The 19,457-nt window shown below is 38.0% G+C and overlaps 1 protein-coding gene across 1 annotated transcript in view; it reads right to left on the bottom strand.

The window, feature by feature from the left end:
* NTN4 (netrin 4) overlaps positions 1-19,457 on the bottom strand; it is a 113,321-nt gene that overhangs the window by 43,100 nt on the left and 50,764 nt on the right. The gene's annotated exons all lie outside the window — the stretch shown is intronic.

Genomic DNA, 19,457 nt, shown 5'->3' with positions numbered 1-19,457 from the left:
GCCAGGTATACAGTTCTTTTGTGTGTGTGTGTGTGTGTGTGTGTGTGTGTGTGTTTTCTGTGGGGTTTTTTTGAGAAACAGTATAAAAGGTAACTCAGCATAAAGGTAATAAATTATATCAACAAGTCAAAAATTATTTAATGAATATATACAAGGGAGCCCTGGCCGGATAGCTCAGTTGGTTAGAGTGTCATCCAGATACACCAAGGTTTCAGGTTTGATCCTTGGTCAGGGCACATTCAAGAATCAATCAATGAATAAATAAGCGGAAAAACAAATCAGTCAATCTCTCTCTTTGTTTTTTTCTCTCTCTCCCCCAAATCAATAAACACACAAACAAAAAAACTTAAACACACACACACACACACACACACACACACACACACAAACACAAACACACACGCACCACTGGAGATTCAATACGTCAGGTAATGTTTGGTCCACAAAGCACTACAAAATATAATTTTTGTCTTTAAGAGAAGTATAAATGTAGCTAGAGAAAAAAAGATTTACATAGAAAAAAATTACAGATAAACTAGACAATAAATAAATAACTAAGAACAAAATGATGTTGGAATTAAAAGGTTGTGAAAATTACTATAGGTTGGCAATTCTGGAGTGCTTTATGAGAATGATTGGGTTTTGAGCTGGTCCTTGAAGATAGACAGTATTTCTGACAGTAGCGAAGAAAATTACCAGGAAGAGGAAACAAAATAAACCAAGGTGTGGTGCTAGGAGTCTAGGGATAATCTAAAATTTTTGATTGCAATGGTAAAGGAACTATTAAAAATGACATGTATTTAGAATGGTCAGAATCAAAATGAGTTCCTAGAGTTCAACAAATCTGGAAATAGTTACACCAATACATTGATCTACTGCGTGACCTAATTTAACACTCCAGTAAGTTGTGTTATTTTACCCAAGAGCCCCTTTCTCTTTTAATTATCTTAATATCCTATATGTATAATACAAGGCTAATATGCAAATCGACCAAATGGCTGAACAACCAGTTGCTATGACATGCACTGACCACCAGGGGGCAGACGCTCAGTGCAGGAGCTGTCCCCTGGTGGTCAGTGCGTTCCCCCTGTAACTCACAGCTGGCAAGCACAGTGGCGGTGGCGGGAGCCTCTCCCTCCTCTGCAACAGCGCTAAGGAGGGGTCCCAGACTGTGAGAGGGCGCAGGCCAGGCTGAGGGACCCTCCCTCCCCCAGTGCATGAATGTCGTGCACCGGGCCTCTAGTATATATACATATATGTATATATTTATATATATGTCTTTATAGAGGGACTCTGAAAGTAGCATATATATTATCCAAGTATGATATATAACTACCGTGGACCTTATATTCACATATTCAAGTGCAAGGATTACATAGTGCTTGGAGAACTGCAGGCTATTTGTGAATAAACCACATGAGGCCTAAGAGTTATAACCTGGAAAATTTCATAAACAATGATTTTGGTGGCCATCTTGCTAAATTTCATTTCTGTGTATTGTAATGTAAGATTTTTGTGCTTAATAAAAATTGATTATAGCTGTCTTTTTAGCTTTTAGGGATTAGTAAATAAATATATATTACTTATTTGAGATGGTGGAATTGGTTCCTCAGAGTACCATGATGTTGCCAAAATTTTTGTTGGTTTTCTTTGTAGAAACTCAACTAATGTTATAATTTAATTTACTGGTTTTGTCTTGGAATGCCCAATTGTGAAGTGAATTGTAGTTACCCATTTTCTTGGGCTTCTCTTTGTGACCATTTTTCCATAGGAGCTACTGATATGGAAAGTCCCATGGAGTTGTAAGAGTTTACTATACATCTCCATTTTCACATCCGGGCAAGCTCTAAAGACAAATTTGCACTTAAAATTGGAGGTCTGCAGGAATTCAATTTCTACTGGTCTATAAGAGTGAGGTCTTTTCATCCTAGCTCCAGGATATCTGATTTTTCATATATTCTGGAAGAAATGCTCTAGTCCTACTGCTCTTATTAAATATTTTTAATATATATTTTTATTGATTTCAGAGAGGGAGGGAAAGGGAGAGAGAGATAGGAACATCAATGATGTGAGAATCATTGATTGGTCGCCTCCTGCACATCCCACACTTGGGATCGAGCCTGCAACCCGGACATGTGGTCTGATGTCGAATTGAACTGTGACCTCCTGGTTCATAGCTCAATGCTCAACCACTGAGCAACACTGGCTGGGCTTATTAAATCTTTTAAATTCAACATTCCTTAACATCATGAAAATGGAAACTCTTTATCAAATAACTTCTGCATAGTAAGATTCTTTAAAGACTCTCAGTAAAAACTGAATAACTTTGTTTACTTGTATGAGATGCTGATTTCAAACAAAATGGAATCTTTGGAAAAACTGAATAAGAAAAACTTTACAAAGTTGAAGAGTTTAGTAAAGTGAAGACAAACTTGTGTAGCTGAAGGAAGTTGGTAGTATAATGAAGATCAGTCAGAGAAAGACAAGTACTATATAATTTTACGAAATGGTGAATCTAATGAACAAAATAAACTAACAAAATAGAAACAGACTCATAGATAGAGAACAGCTATCAGAGGGGAGGGGGCTTTGGGGGGCTGGATGAAAAAGGTGAATGTATTAAGAAGTACAAATTGGTAGTCACAAAATAACCCTGGGGATGTAAAGTACAGCATAGGGAATATCCTATACTAGTAGCCCTGCGCACGAATCCGTGCACCAGTAGGTCGCTGCTGCCCTCCTGTAGCTCCCCCCAACCCCCTCTCCCCTTCCTCCCCCGATAGCTTGCTGCCCTGCCCCCTCCTGTAGCTGTCGGCCACCCGCTTGTAGTTCGCTGCCCCACCCTCCTGCAGATCCGTGATCTGGTTGTTATGCGGTTGGTCGTTATGCCTCAGGGCATAATGGATAATTAGCATATTCCTCTCTTATTATATAGGATAATAAGAGGCTAATATGCAAATTGTCCCCTCAACTGGGAGTGTGACGGCCCATGGCCCCTTACCCCGGCTGGCCAGACCCCACTGGTACACAAATTCGTGCACCAGGCCTCTAGTAGTCAATAATATTGTAATAACTATGTATAGTGCCAGGTTAGTACTTGAAATATTATTATTATATCTCAGCTTATACTTTCCAACAGCCAGTGGTACCCATGTGTATTTTCTGATAATGTTCAGAATTTTAAAAGGTTGTTAATTCTTATTTACTGCCTTTTTGCATCCTTTATACTTTTTAACAACCATGTATACAGTACTATATAAAGATAGATACTACAAAGTACTGTTAGTTTTCTTTAGAGGAAGTAAACTATCATTATAGGTCAATGTTTCAGGTTTGGTCCTGGAATACCCACAGCTCATAGGTTAGCCCTGGCCCACAAATTCCAGGCTTCAGGAGGCCACAGACATTTGGGGATATCTCATCAAACATTCACATGTATCACAAGATAATGTGGAAGGTCAGTTCCCTCCGGAGTAAGGATTTCAGAGCATTCCCTTGTTTCCCACATGCTGAGAATTGGGATGACCTCCCAGGGTCTGAAAGATGCCAGCCCAGCAAATTTTTCTGCACACAAAAAAATTCAAGGAGCTGTCATTTTGAATATTACCCAAAATAGCTGTAAATCATTATCTAGATCATTTGAAACAAGAAATCCTTCCTCAGCAATACAACTGTTACTGTTCAAGCTTGAAAGATCACCCACTATTTGATGCTTGTGAAAAATGTGCAAGTAAAACTAGGTCTTCATTGAAAAAACAACAAAGGAAACTTTAGTAAGTAACAACTTAGTTAAACATAGCTCTTATTTGGTACACAAACATAAACTAGATAAAGAGCAGGAAAATGGGATTGTGTACTTAAGATTTATTTGAAGAGGAGTGGTGTCTGGCTATCTAATTAGAAAATGAGAAATCTACTTTAACAACAAATCTATAGTTCCTGATTATCTAAGAGGTACACCTTGGCATTTTGGGTACTCTATGAGTTTTATACTGCCTCTATTATAATAAAAGTACTTTATAAAATTTTTCCTACTTATATCTAATATTATTTATTTGTTAATACTATTAACCTACTTGCAAATCACTTTTAGCATATTTATCTTACAGGGAGGAACTCATACAAACTTTGAACCAGTAATTTAAAGAATTATTAGAACAGCATGCTCATTAATAGCCGTGCACTTCGGTGACAAATATTTATATATATTATAGCCAAATAAATACAAAGAGAAAATACCATTATTTATTTATTTATTTATTTATTTATTTATTTATTTATTTTTATATCTGAGGCTACAGACTCAGGAATCTAGGTGGGCAGCAAAATGAAAAAATTATCATCTTTGAAACACATCATTGGAAGATACACAAGTCTTGCCTAGAAAAGCTGCTTTTTCCAATTATTGTTGTTTTTGGGGCGGAAGGCCTTTAGTAGTCAGCAATCATGGAGTTGAGGAAATTATCCATGGCAAGAGGTGGTGAGAATCTGGCCATTGACAGTGTCAGGCAAATGGGTTGAACAATCAAATATCAAGATGTTGTAGAATATTTAAATATTAGATGGAAGATTGGCCTAGAAAACTTTTAGGGTCCTTCTAGTCTTAATGTTCTATGATTTTTAAAAATACTAGAGGCCCAGTGCATGAAAACTCATGCACTGGAGGGGGGTCCCTCAGCCCGGCCTGCCCCCTCACAGTCTGGGAGCCTTCAGGGGTGTGAGGTGACCTGGCGATCAGGGGAAGGTGATGTCCCATCACACCTCTGCTGCTGCCACTGCTGGCAGCGCAAGCCTCGGCCGGCCCTGGTTACCTGAGCCTCGGCCCTGGGTGGCTGGGCAGCCGCCATCCAAGGCTTGCCTGCACCTTGGGCCAGCCCTGGGTGGCTGGGCAGCCACCATCCAAGGCTTGCCTGTGCCTCAGGCCGGCCCTGGGCGACTAGGGGGTTGAGGGGACTGGGGGACTCCAGAGGCAGGCGCGCCTGCTGCCCTGGCGGGGCTGAGGGGACTGGGCGCCACCATCTTGTGGCTGTGGGCGCCACCACCTTTGAGGGCATGGCAGTTAATTAGCATACTCCTTCCTATTGGCTGTGGGTGTCGCCATCTTTGCGACGGCATGAGGGTCAATTAGCACATTCCCTCTTTATTAGATAGGATTTTTATTAATTTCAGAGAGGAAAGGAGAGGGAGAAAGAGATAGAAACATCAGTGATGAGAGAGAATCATTGATCAGCTTTCTCCTGCATGCCCCAAACCAGGGATCGAGCCCACAACCCAGGCATGTGCCCTGACCAGGAATTGAACCATGACCTCCCGGTTCATAGGTCAACGCTCAACCACTGAGCAACATCGGTTGGGCTTAAGGTTCTACGATTTTAAGGTTTCCATCTTTGTGTTGGTTGTAGGCAACTACTCATAATCCTTTATTAGCTACCAGAGAAGAAGCAAATGTCCTATGGCTGGGTCCTGTTGCCATCTCAACAAAGCAGATCATCTGAAAATCAAACAAGAGACAGCTAGGAGAATATCTGTTCTTTCTTGCAGGCACTACTTGTGACACAAATGAAAAAGTAAATGTTAATAGTTTCTGAAGACAGACTTTCATTTGTCAATATTGACTATACCTTAAACTAAGACCTATTCTGATCCCCCCCCCCCACTGTTTTCCTATTTTTACATTGCATTTTCCCCATTGCTTGTGACTCAAGAAGTAATAGAACAAATACCATTCTAGCTCCTTCCTTCCAAATAAAGGTATATTTCATCATCTATTGATGCTCACCACAGACATTCACCATAATGGAATTACCAAAGCAAAAAACCAATCTGTTAATGCTTTGGAGGAGGCACATTAGCAGAATTCTTTTAGGAGTGTGTGACAAAATTTGCTGCCTAATGCATTCTAAGAAAGAAAGACACACATAGTTTATGTCCGACTAAAAATTCTGATGAAAGTTAGTAGGGAAAAGAAAGATTTTACAGCTAAGTATTCAGAAAGTCTTGAATCATAAATGGAGTAATTTCCATGTGCTGTTGTGCCATTACTTTTTACACACACACCATTTTATTTTAATTTTTTTATCAGTCTTCTGGGTTGTACACCTGAAACTAATATAATATTGTATGCCAACTGTAGTTGAAAAATAAAAAATTATTTAAAGTAAAAAAAAGAAAATCTTTTTTCATATCATCATTGGAACTTTTAAAAATGTTTCTGAAAAGAGGATGCAAATAGTCCCTACTCTATGAACCAAAGGAAAATGCTTCTGTAACAGCAGCTGCAGCAATTCACGAACCTCCACTTAGCTATGACAAATGATTTAGAAGTGGAACAATGCTATGTAGCAATTTAAGACAAAATGTGAAGGCAAAAACTGATTGCTTTCTAAAAAAATAGTATGTCCTTTTTAGAGAAAAGGATTAACTTTTAAAAGAATGAACTTCTTATGCATGAAAAGAGATAAATTCTAATAACAGGCTAGCCTGTTAGGACCTGTTCCTCTTATGCAGGACAAAAACACGCAAACAATGCTACAGCACAGACCTTTGAATAGAAAGCATTGTAAGAAAACATGTCTTTTCATTAACGAATAAAATATTCCTTTTTCCCATTAAAGGTTTGTATGTTTCAATTTAACAGAAGAGGGAGTTCTATGGTGAATATGAAGCATAATAATTGAGTTTGGTGGGAAAGGGACCTTGAAACATACTGTCAGAATGGGGGCAAAATAAGTTGAAGGCTGAGTATTTCAAAGCTTTGCCCAATAATATATATAGCAACAATGCAAGCAATTGAAAGCTTTGTAATCTATTCATTGGTCTGTACTTGAACACTGGAGAAAACAGCTCTTGTCAGAAAGCATGAACAATAAAACAAAAATAGATATAGAGCAGAAGCAGTCATGATTAAAGAAGGAAAATTGGGCAGTACTTCTCTCTTCTCCCCTAGCCAGCTGCCTGAAATTCTTCCTGTAGAGGTTCATCTTTTAGCTCCTCAATGCTGTTTAAGTCTAGGAGCTCCCTACAAGAATGCACTTACACTCAAAAGGGGGAAAACCTTAAGTTATTAGCAACAAACATATCATCTAGGATTATTGCCATCTGTTCTCAATCCTAGAACTGGACACAGAGTTAACTACCTAGACAAGGAAGTGACTTTTTGGTGGAGGCAAAGGGAATGTCTTAAGAGGAGAGGGAAGGAGCCAAGGGCAACTGTGCCTATCTCACTCTTGTGCCAAGAACCTTGCTCTGGCTGACAGAGCTAGAAAAAAGTATGAATGGAGCAATGCAAATTTCATAAGAAAACTGCATTTAGTACACTGAATGTAATCATGTGTTTATCTGCCTTTCTCCACTAGATTGTACATCCTTGAAGGGAAGAAGAAACAAGTGACTTAAATTTCTTTGAAATTTAACTCATTTGTTTTCAACAAATGTGTTAATTTTTTTTCATTCAGCATATATATAGATATAGATATGGATATAGATATAGATATAGATATAGATATTTAATTTAAATTCTTTATTGTTTAAAGTATTACATAAGTCTCTTTTCCCCACATTGACCACTCCCTGGCCACCCCCACCCGACAGCACATGCCCTCCCCTCCCCCCCCCATCTGTGTCCATTGGTTATTCTCATATGCATGCATACAAGCCCTTTGGATGATCTCTTACTCCCTCACCCCCTGCCTTCCCTCATAGGTTGGATAGTCTGTTTGATGCTTCTATGACTCTGGTTCTACTTTTGTTCATCAGTTTATGTTGTTCATTATATTCCACAAATGAGTGAGATCATGTGATATTTATCTTTCTCTGACTGGCTTATTTCGCTTAGCATAATGCTCTCCAGTTCCATCCATGCTGTTGCACATGGTAAGAATTCCTTCTTTTTTACAGCAGCATAGTATTCCATTGTGTAGGTGTACCACAGTTTTCTAATCTACTCATCTGCTGATGGGCATTTAGGCTGTTTCCAAATCTTAGCTATTGTAAATCGTGCTACTATGAACATAGGGGTGCATATATCCTTTCTGATTGGTGTTTCTGTTTTCTTGGGTTATATTCCTAGAAGTGGGATTACTGGGTCAAATGGAAGTTCCATTTTTAATTTTTTGAGGAAACACCATACTGTTTTTCACAGTTCATTCAGCCAATATGTATTTAATGGAGCATCCAGAACCTTAAGTATGAAGTTTAGTTCTATTTTTAAAATTTCCCAAGAAGGCAGAGTACTAATTATGCTTTTCAAGTGAAAATGAGATACTTTAAATTGTCACAAAGGAGGATTTGGGGGAGGGTAGGATTTAAAGACATTCAGATTTGTCTACAGTGCTTCCTATAAGGGATATACTAGCTCACATCTGAGCAAGGCTTGTAGGTAAAAATGTTCTTATGTGTAGCAGTTATCTATAGTTGCTCTGGGAGATCTACTGTGAGCCCAAGGAACAGGGTCAGTCATGGAGGGAAATGGAAGTAATAATAATTATAATGATGATGATGATAATAAATAATAACAATAATAGTAGTAGTAGATAATTGGGTAGCATGATGTCCTGATGTACAAGCCACTGTTCTAGGCATTGCATAAATATCAACTCATTGGATTTACACAAAATAAGGTAGGTACAATTATCATTGCCATTTCACAAAGGGGAAAACTGAAGTTAAAAGAGTTTAAGTAATTTGCCTAAGGTCACAAAGCCAATATGTCGTGGAGCTGTTTGAATTCTAGCAGTCTGACTCAAAGCCACCATCTTAACCCCTAAAATATGCCATTATAAGTCCCTAGAGAGTAGGATATTTGAGTGATCCACTTTGGCCAAGGCTATTCAGATTCTTATCTAAATAAAGCCGGTGTTTTCCAAACCTATTTGTCCTTGAAGAGTTCTTCAGGACAAAGACTGATTTGGACTCAACATGAGCCATTTCCTTTTAAGAGTATTCAGTTCTTGAGTAGATTATTAGTCCCATTCCTCTGGGAGAAGCCTAGCAGCTTTAGGGATAGGTGAATACAGAAAGATTAGCCCCCATTTGCCACATTGGCATGAGTAAGTTTAGGGAATGTAAGGATAGAGAATCCTTTTAGATTCTCATTGGTTCATTGTAAAAGCTATCTATGCACTGACCATTCAGTTGCCTCCTGTGCCATTTCTGCACCACATCACACATTAACAGGCCTACTTATCAGAAACTCCAGTGAAGAAATTTACAAAAGGAGATGATAACAGGAATGGAAATGAACTCCAATTACAGATTGGTTCTTTGTGGATAACACCTTCTTTATGTTATTTACTCTCCCTATTAGGCATGATCTACTTTTACAGTCAGTTTTAATTTAGGTTATGAAGAATGGTGAGAACATCTATATATAATAGGCTAATATGCAAAGTGTCCCCTCGGAAGTTCAACTGGGAGACTGGGAGTTCGATCACTCACTATGATGTGCGCTGACCACCAGGGGGCAGCGTGGAACGAAGGAAGGCCATGGCCGGTAGCCAGGGAAGGGAGGCCCTGGCCAGCAGCCGGAAGGCTCCGATTGGCCCTCGTCATCGGCCAGGCCTAGGGACGCTACCCGTGCATGAATTTCATGCACCAGGCCTCTAGATGAGTATAACTTAATGATTTAGGTAAATTTCTAGATTCAGATTGCTGGCTTATTTTCACTTTTTCATGTACACAATTTTGTATGCTCCAAAGCTTTGATTTATGTATCTAAATGGCAGTTTATCTGTGCCATTGTGCATGCTATTTACCTTAAGAGATCAGGAGTTGAGGGAATAGTCAGAAGCATGCATATACACATACAAAGTTTCCAAATGCTACCAAACCTGCCTCCAACAAATGATGGGCCTTAATTCCAAAACTGCTTAAAGACCTTTGTTTTGTAGTATTACAACTGGAACTAAGAACTCAAATCAAGTTTTGTGGTTTATCTTTCAACATTCATCATGGCCCCTTTTGTGAAAATTAGATAATTAGTCAAAATCAAAATAAAACAAACGAAACCAACCCTCCCTACCTCCAAGCCCACCCATTAGCAGAAAGGAAGGCAGAAACTGCCCCAGAGCAGAGAAAAGCATAATTTAAGCCTTTCAAATAAATTGCACAAAAACTTTTAGGTTTAAAAATATCATTAATAAAATAACCCCTCTTTTTAAAGCTAAGTAAAAGGAGGCTGTAAAATATTACCATTTAAAAAATCTATTGGGCCAACAGTATGTTTTGCTAGTGAGCACTTTACTTTAAATTTTAGATTCTTGAGTAATTTTAGGTAGGATTCTTTTATCCTTCAGAGTAATGATTTCCTAGAACAAAGCAAGTCTTACTTTTTGTGAGTTCAGGGATAGAAACTATTTTTATTTTATTTATAACCATGGGTGAAAGAGGTTCAAATGTAACATCTTTTTGGAACCCACATTATCAGAATATACTTTCTTTGCATATTTCCCTGATTAACAAATAATATTCTTTGTCTTGGGAAAAATTGTGAAAGACTTTGCAATGTTCCTCTTCCCCCACTTCACCCCCCGACAAAAAAAAAAACAAAAAACGATTACAGTGTTCTGTCTAGCACACCTTTCTGGGTTAGCTCTGCCTTTTATTATCATTGAATTATTTCTCAGCTCTCTAAGTTGTAGAAAATTAATAATAATGAAAATAATTCTTGTTCATATAAATGCAAGTCAGTTGTGTCTGGTAAGAATACAATTAACCATTGCCTTTCATATTGACCAGTTTTGCATCACTTTGTAAATATATTTCCAGCATTTTTTATTTGCCTATGTATGTGTGGTTCTTTGAATTTTTCTTTGAACCCTTTATAATGTCTTACTGATCCCTCATTAATAACGAGTTAAATAAAATCATTGGCACATGTTTACTAGTATTTTGTATCTGTATGACAGTCATGACCTTACTCTTTAAGAATGTTTAACTTCTATTTTTTATCTTGAGGATGTACTTCTAAAAGTGGAATTTCAACATGTTTTATAAAGCTAAACTAGAAGCCCAGTGCACAAAATTCATGCATGGGGTGTGTGTGTGTGTGGCGGGGGGGTCCCTCAGCCCGGCCTGCACCCTCTCGCAATCTGGGACCGCTGGCTCCTATCCGCTCGCCTGCCTGCCTGCCTGATGGCCCCTAACCACTCGCTTGTCTGCCTGATCACCCCTAACCACTTGCCTGCCTGCCTGATTGCACCTAACCACTCTGTCTGCCTGCCTGATAGCCCCTAACTGCTTGCCTGATCGCCCCTAACCACCTCTGGCTTGGCCCTCACCATGGCGGCTTCATCCGAAAGGACGTCTAGAAGGTCGTTCGGCTGTCTGGTCTAATTAGCATATTACGATTTTATTATTATAGATGGGTTTTGAATATCTTATATTGTCACAAGATTAATTCTATTAGCTTCCTCTTTTCATTGTTGTCAGGCACTTTATCTTTCTTCTGATGACTGTAATAAATATTTCTGCCATAAAAATGCAAATAGCATTGAACTGAAAATTGTAATGCCCAGGGGGCTTTTGAAGATTACATTTAGATATGATCATACTATTACCAAGTTATGAGATATTTTTCTTTTACTTCATTGCATAGAACTGTTTCATATTTGTTCTTGTTTTCAATGGGTTTTAAGAATTATTTCTGATTACCGGGTTTTTAAAAATGTCTATCCAGTACATACCTTTATTTGGTTAAATCCTATGAGTATATGCATAATTTGGTTTCAGATTTGCTTGTATACAATGGCAATAAAGTAAGGCTCTCTGATTCTAAGACTTTCTTGCCTTAAAATATTAAATTAGCTTCTTTTCTCTAAAAGCCACAATTTCTTCAGCTGCAAAGATATAGACAAATACCTTTATATTCTTTCTGCAGTTCTTGTCCATAGATATGTTGCTGGTGGAAATGGGGTCCTTATGGTGTCGGGAGAAAAGCATTTCAGGGGCCACGTACGGAAGGATGAGGTATGGTGGTAAGATTTATTGAAACTGGAGCAAACACAAAGGGCTGTCCCAGGTTGTTTTCATCAAGCCCAGAAGGCAGGCCAGGGTCCAGAAATTTTGTGCCATTGGTTCAGTCTAGTACAGTCCCTGTCTCCTACTGGCCAGCCTAGCCTCTGTTCCCAGCTGCACTCCAGCTAGGGCTGTGCTGCCATCCCTAGTACCTAAGCTCACACTTAGAGCCCATGCATGGGGACCATGTTTGGTCCCCCTTCAGCTGCTAGGCCTGCATGGCTGGTACAGAGAGAATGTCAGTGCAGGAGCGCACGTTATGGGGCCAGAGGCCCTTGTTAGGCTTAGATTATATTATCTTGGGCTTTCAAACTGACCAATCTCTTTCCCAATACCTTGAAGGCTTGTTCTGGGCCCTCCCCCTAACCAATCCATTTCATAGATCTTCTAGGGTCTGCATTCTTATCCAATCTTATCCTTTTCCCAGGCTATACATTCCTCCATATGATTTCCATCTTAGCTTCTACTGCACATGCCTCATAGTAGAAGAACCTCTCCTATGCCATCTGCTGGGTCTGTGCCCAGCAGAGGAATTTCCCCTTTATTGGTTTTATTTCTTCCTCCATAATCCTGGCTAATGAACGCTAATGATTCTTGCTATCCATTTTGGGGATTAGGTCTCAAGGGTAGAGGATGCGATAGTCCCCTGGGGAGTGTGTGAGCAGGCTTATTGTCTGATTCAGCTCCCTAGTAGATTAGGCTTCTTTTTTTTTTTTAGATTAGGCTTCTTAATGTCTAATTCCATTTGCTCCATTCTTTTTTATTTTTATCTTTTATTTTTATTGATTTCAGAGAGGAAGGGAGAGGGAGAGAGAGATAGAAACATCAATGATGAGAGACAATCATTGATTGGCTGTCTCCTGCACGCCCCCTACTGGGGATTGAGCCCTCAACGTGGGCATGTGCCCTTGACCAGAATCCAACCCAGGACTTTTCAGTCCACAGGCCGACACTCTATCCACTGAGCCAAACCAGTTAGGGCCCCATTCTTTATTAATATCAAGCTACCTACACTAACAGACAACTTTGAATTTCCTATAATACTATATAAGAAACCATCTCAATATAAAGCTAAGCAATGAAATTTCAAACAAAATTGATGCCCTATAACTGTGTTGAGTGACTAGGATAGTTGCTAATAGCCATTCAACCACTCCATCTCTGCTCTTCATTTGATCTCAGTTATGTGTTTTCATAATTTCACTTTGCACTTGTCTTTTTATATTTAAACTTTTCTAAGGCTACAATGCAAATCAGAATAGGGAGCAGAACTCCCATGAGAGTCCTAAAATATTAGAAGTTCCATCTAAGAACAGTGACGTCATCAGAAGGATTTTTTCCTTCCCACAAACACCTAAAATAACTTCTTATGATAAAATCTCATTGAGGGGAAAAATTTCTTAGTACCTAATTAATTTAAAAAAGAAATAGCAGAAGTGGAATTAACAATATAGAACTTCTAATATGCTGTTAAAACTATTAACAACTATGGGGCAAGAACCTGGGAACTGAGAGAAGGCAAAAACTAATAGAACACATTTTGTAAGCAAGTTATCTGTCAAGAAACATTAGATTCGAGAATGAAGGAACATTTTGTGATGGTTTTGTTCAAGGCCTTTTAGGATTTAGATGGTTTTTATAATGAGGTGGGGACCAGGTAAATTCTATTAGAAATGCTGTGGGGGATTATCAAGTACTTTTCATCCGTTGACATTCACTTGTTCAATGTGCTCACATAGCTTCTGGTTATTTTAAAGGAAAATTCCTTGTCAAAGGCTATTTTGCATTCTCTTACAAAGTTTTTTTTTTTTTTTAATTCATTCTAGTTCACATTTCCCACTTCTTCCTTTTTTCTTGACAGCTCTGTCTGACTGTCACTCCATATTCTATACAGTGCAGAGGGTGTTACAAAAGTTGACTTGTTTAAGATAAATGAGTCTCTGATTGTAATACAAGAAGCCAGTTGCTAGGGCATGTTTTCTTCCATGTCTTTTGTTGTTGAATTAATTCATTCACATGGTTCTTTTTATGTTGAAAAACTGCTTGTTTCTTGGTGAGCCTTATAAAACATAGTCTTCATTATTGAGTATGCTCATATGAAAGATCAATAATGATGTATTAAAAACTTATGCTTCTTTGGCAACTCTATCCAAATGCAGTCATTAACAAATCTGTGATCATCAGTATAATGATGAAACAACAGTCACAGACAGACACAGATACTGAAAGAATTGGATTTCTTCAATACCCATCCATCCAAAGCTATTGCATTTTAAAACAGTCAGCTTGAAAAACTGGAACTTGAAAATCTATAATAATAAAAGGGTAATACACTAATTAGACCAGATGTCTTCCGGACGTCATTCTGGACGTCATTCCTGATGAAGCCGGGGCTGGAGGGAAGCAGCCTGGGTCCTGGGGCTGGATCCCCAGTGTGGGGAATGCAGGAGGCAGCCAGTCAATGATTCTCATCATTGATGTTTCTATCTCTTTCTTCCTCTCCCTTCCTGTCTGAAATCAATAAAAATATTCTTTAAAAAATGTCATTAATTAATTTATATATTGACCCAGGATTTTAAAAATCTATTTAATGTTAGACATTATGAATGGCCCGCTATTTTCCATTAAAGAATCAGACAGTTTAGCAGATAGGGAAAGTTTGATATGTAAGCAAATAATTACAATATAGTGAGGTAAATGTCTTAATTGAGATAGGTAGAGGGGACACTGGAAGGGTAGAGAAATGATTGGGGTTTTGTGTCAAGGCCACTAATAACCTAAATGTTTGATGAAATAAGCTGTAATTCTTTGCTTTGCAAAATGTTAATGAAGTGAGGTGGCAAAATGTAATCCAACAGTTGTTAAATTCCCTTTTTATTATATTAGAAAATTGAATTAACTTACAAATAAGAATTACAAAATTAGTAGGCCACCACTACGATCTTTAGCCTCTATTCAGCATATGGAAATACTAGGATCCCACATTCTCTTTAATTTTAATGCCTACCAGCGCCTTGTCTGGGAAACAATGAAACCACTGCCCTTCAAGAATTCTGAGAGCTGACCTAGCCAGCTGAATTACATGCCTGCTAGTGGTGCCTTTAGAGATGCAAAAATAAAAGGCAAAGGACACTTGATCAGTGTTTACTCTTACGAGTTGCATAATTATTTATATTATATATGAAATATTTAATAGTGGAGCACATGTAATCTTTTTTCTATTTCTAATATGTGAGCTCTTTTAAAGCTAAATATATTGTAGTTTTTGAAACCATAATTCTTTTTTCTTTATATCTAAGGAGCTAGAGAGAAAAGTTAAAAAGATATTAGATTCTATCTAACTAAAAAATCTTATAATGAGTTAACAGGTACTGTAGTTCTTCTATATTACCATACATGTACTGTTTTATTCCATTAAAATATTGACATTGCTAAGATATAATACAACTGTAGTTCCAATTATAGTACTGTATTAAGGCTTTGAATGCCAAGATGAACAGACCTGGGTTTTCTCACTGTTTGAAATGGCTGTGAATTTCTCAGTCTAGTAGAATAATTATCGTGTGTGTGTGTGTGTGTGTGTGTGTGTGTGTGTGTGTGTGAGTGTGTGTATTTTAACCTTATGTGTCTGGTCACTAAAACTTTTCCTCATAAGAGGGACTGAGGATTTAAATTACAGCTTATCTTCTAATGAATGCAGTTGTTTTAGGAAAAACTGAAGTACATTTTCAGTTCTTACAAAATTGGCAAGACACAAAAGAAACACGTTAGAGATGTGAGAGCTGGGGCTGTGAACCAGAAGTCAGGTATCTATCTGCAACCTAAGCTTTTCTCTTTCCATGAAGCTTCCCCCACACCCCATTATATTAGCAGTTAGGTAGAGAGTCTAGACTTTCCTGACCCAGAGCTCAGACTCCAGGCTCCCAAATATCCATAGGATGGACCCAAAAGTGCTATACTGAAAAGGAAATATTCATAAAAACTTTCAAAGTGAGATATCTAAGGAGCACTTTATAGTTAAAATATGTCAAACTTAACTTGTTGTTTCCCAAATTTATAAAACTAGCAACTTGAACCTGTTAAAGGAACTCGTTTTTTTGCAGCTTTACGAAGCCCCAGTTTTGACCTAAATCTACATGTGTTCCACATTCTGCAATTCATGAAAAGTTTAATGTACAAATATTATATTTGGATAACCGACCTTACTTTCTAATTGGTGTATATTTTACTTTCAGAGATGTCAGCTCTGACACCAACATTTTCGTTTTCAGGTATTTTTGTCCTTTTACCTCTCTGTGAAATAGAGGCTTATAAATAAATATTTAAATATTCTAGGGGAACTCTTAAAAGGAAACCCATTGGGAATTCTTTCATGAGTGCAAAATTGCTTTATAATGCCTTTAGTTCTGAAGTCTTCTGGTTTCCTGATCATCCAATAAAAAGAGTAATCTCAGGCAACTCTTGTCATTAAAAGAGAACATGTCTTATTGTCTAGACAGAAAACAAGGCTAGATTAATTGGAAGTTTTATAGTCAAAACACTAATAATTTCCAGCCATGAACATATTTTACTGGCTTGCCCTTCTAGGAAACACAAGGTAGTAAATGCAGTATAACAACATTCTGTTCACCTTCTATGGTATCTGTAGTTACTCATTGCCAAGGGACTACTGGCAAAACTATACCATGCTAACACAGGGACATTGAAATGAGAAGGTTAAGACCTTGCAATGGATTGAGAACAGCCTCACACTAAAAGTACCAAGTTAGCAGGCTTTATATTTTGTTTACTTTAGGGATACAACATTGTGTTCCCTTTCATGATAGGATTACCCATTCCTCCAGATTTGATGTGACAAAATGAAATAACTGGGATTGCTGCTGTTTTTCATTCACAGGGAAAATTATTTAGGGGTAGATATGAAAGTAGGATTGTAGGTACAGAAATCCCTCTTCTTAATAAAGCCAAAAAATAAGCATCAAAGATGATGCATACCCCTCAAAAAATAGTCACTCCTAAATTTTTTACTTTGTAGATTATCCAAACTTATTGCTTTGACTCTTTCTTCTTTCCTCCCTTTAAGCCATTTCACTAGTTACTGAATGGAAGAGAAGAGAGAGAATCAATGATAATTTCTGGTTCCATATTAAAATGTAGATGATTTGGGTAGATGACCTATCCCTATAAAAAGAGTCTTTTTAATGATAGGTTGTGTTTTTTTTTCTTGGTAGCCTATTGGGTATGGAGGTGGGGTACAATAATAAGGATTCTGAGTAATTGCTCTATCACTGTGACTTTAAGCAAGTACATTAATCTCTCTGTATCTCAGTTTCCATTATCTGCAGAATTGAAATAAAAATACTTCCAATGTTGTAGTAAGGATCTAGTGAAACAATACATGAGAAAGGGCTTTATAAAATATGAAACAGCAGACCTTTGGTGGTGGGAATAGTCTTTGCTCTCTTGTGTCCTAACTTTCCTCCTTGCTCAGTTTAGATTCTATATAGTCCATCATGATAATCAATCCCTTGAGCTTGTCCCCATCTCCCTTGCCCCTCCTGTACTTTATCCCTTCTTTCTCTGTTCTTGGCATAATATCAACCCTGGTTAGATCCAAATCTTTAACAGCACAACAACAGCAAAAAGAGAATGGGTTTCAGTGTCTGACAGGCGAATTTAAACTGTAGCTCCACCCCTTCATAACTTTTGAGAAGCCAGATAACATTTCCCAGCCTCACTTCCTCATCTATGAAAGAAAATGAAGATATTGCATCATCCAGTTGTTGTGAATATTAGATTTAATAACATTTATAGCACAAAGGCATAAGACTTGGTACACAACACGCATTTGATAAGTGATAACTATTAATAGTAGTATTTATAATCTATGATCATTTTAAAATATATATATTTGATTGATTTTTTACAGAGAGGAAGGGAGAGGGATAGAGAGCTAGAAACATCGATCAGCTGCCTCCTGCACACCTCCTACTGGGGATGTGCCGCAACCAAGGTACATGCCCTTGACCGGAATCGAACCTGGGACCTTTCAGTCCGCAGGCTGATGCTTTATCCACTGAGCCAAACCGGTTAGGGCCTATGATCATTTTTTTCTCTGCTGAGAAGACCTAGAGAATTAAGACTAGATTAATTGGAAATTTTACATGTCCAATTTATAGGTGTTAATTTTCAAACATGAATATATATTTTACTATATAAAATATTTTTAAATTCTGATATAATGTTCTAATTTAATAACTTTATTGATTGTTTTTAAGCCTTCTGATCTTTCCCTTAATACCTTGAAGAGTCAAGAGCATTCTCATTATTACTTTTCGCTTATTCACAGTAAATAAGTTTTTAAAAGAAGATAAGAACAGTGGTCTTAAACCTGTTATGAATTTAAAAAACATGGCATGTAAGATATGCAAACATAAATACATGAATAATTGTATTCAGGTTCTGCCATGAAACTGTATGAATGATTCTAAATCCTTACTCACAAAGGTAGGTGGCTAAGTAACATTTTTCTCAAAACACACTATATGGTTCCATAGGTCTCAATGCTACTCTTAGGTTTGAACACATCAGTAAAAAAAGAAATCCACCACCATAACAAGTGTAACTCAAGAGGTTTAAACAATTGTTCCTCGTATTCTAAGACTTCTGTGTTATCTAGTGGGCAATACTTCAGTAAAACAATGAAGCTTTCCATGTTCCTCCATAGTATCATCCATCAACAGCTGTAAAATCACCAGCTGCTAGGGAAAAAGGATCTAAATAAGTCCTCTCCAGCTGCAAACAAAAAAAATCTTGAGATCTCCTCTTCACATAATTTCTGGGATCCCAGGAGGCTGGAGTCAAAGTACAGTGTTCTTTGCCACAATTCCTCTAGCCCTGTATACATGTCCAACAGCACATATGCTACAATTTATTTTTGTCGTTATTGGGGTAGAAGAGTATATGGAAGTAGTTAAAATAGTCTACAATAATAAAAGAGTAAGATGCAAATTGACCGTACCTTCGTGACAAACACCAGCCAATCAGGAGTGAGTATGCCAATTAACCCAACAAAGATGGTGGGTTAATTTGCATACACAGGTGCCGAGCGGCCGCCCCAGCCACTCCGGGCCTCTGGAAAGCATGGGAAGGTGGAAAGGCGGTTCCGGGCCAGATCGAAAAGGCGGCACTGGCCAGAGTGAAGGCGGTGCCGGCAGCCAGGGGAAGGAAGGCCCATTCTTGCATGAATTTTCGTGCATCGGGCCTCTAGTACAATATAATAACAGCAATAACCGTAGGTAGTGTCTATCATGTCCTAGGCATTGGCTACCATATTTTTTTAATCCTTACACTAACTATATAAGATAGATGTCATCCTCATTTTCTTAGGAAACTGAGATGCAGTGAGACCAACTTAGTAAATGTGGTGAGTCAAATCTAGGTCT

Source organism: Cnephaeus nilssonii, assembly GCF_951640355.1.
Source record: "Cnephaeus nilssonii genome assembly, chromosome: 6".
In the NCBI taxonomy this organism is placed as follows: Eukaryota; Metazoa; Chordata; class Mammalia; order Chiroptera; family Vespertilionidae; genus Cnephaeus; species Cnephaeus nilssonii.
The sequence above is the reverse complement of the archived record's forward strand: the minus strand, read 5'-3'. Positions and strand labels throughout refer to the sequence as shown.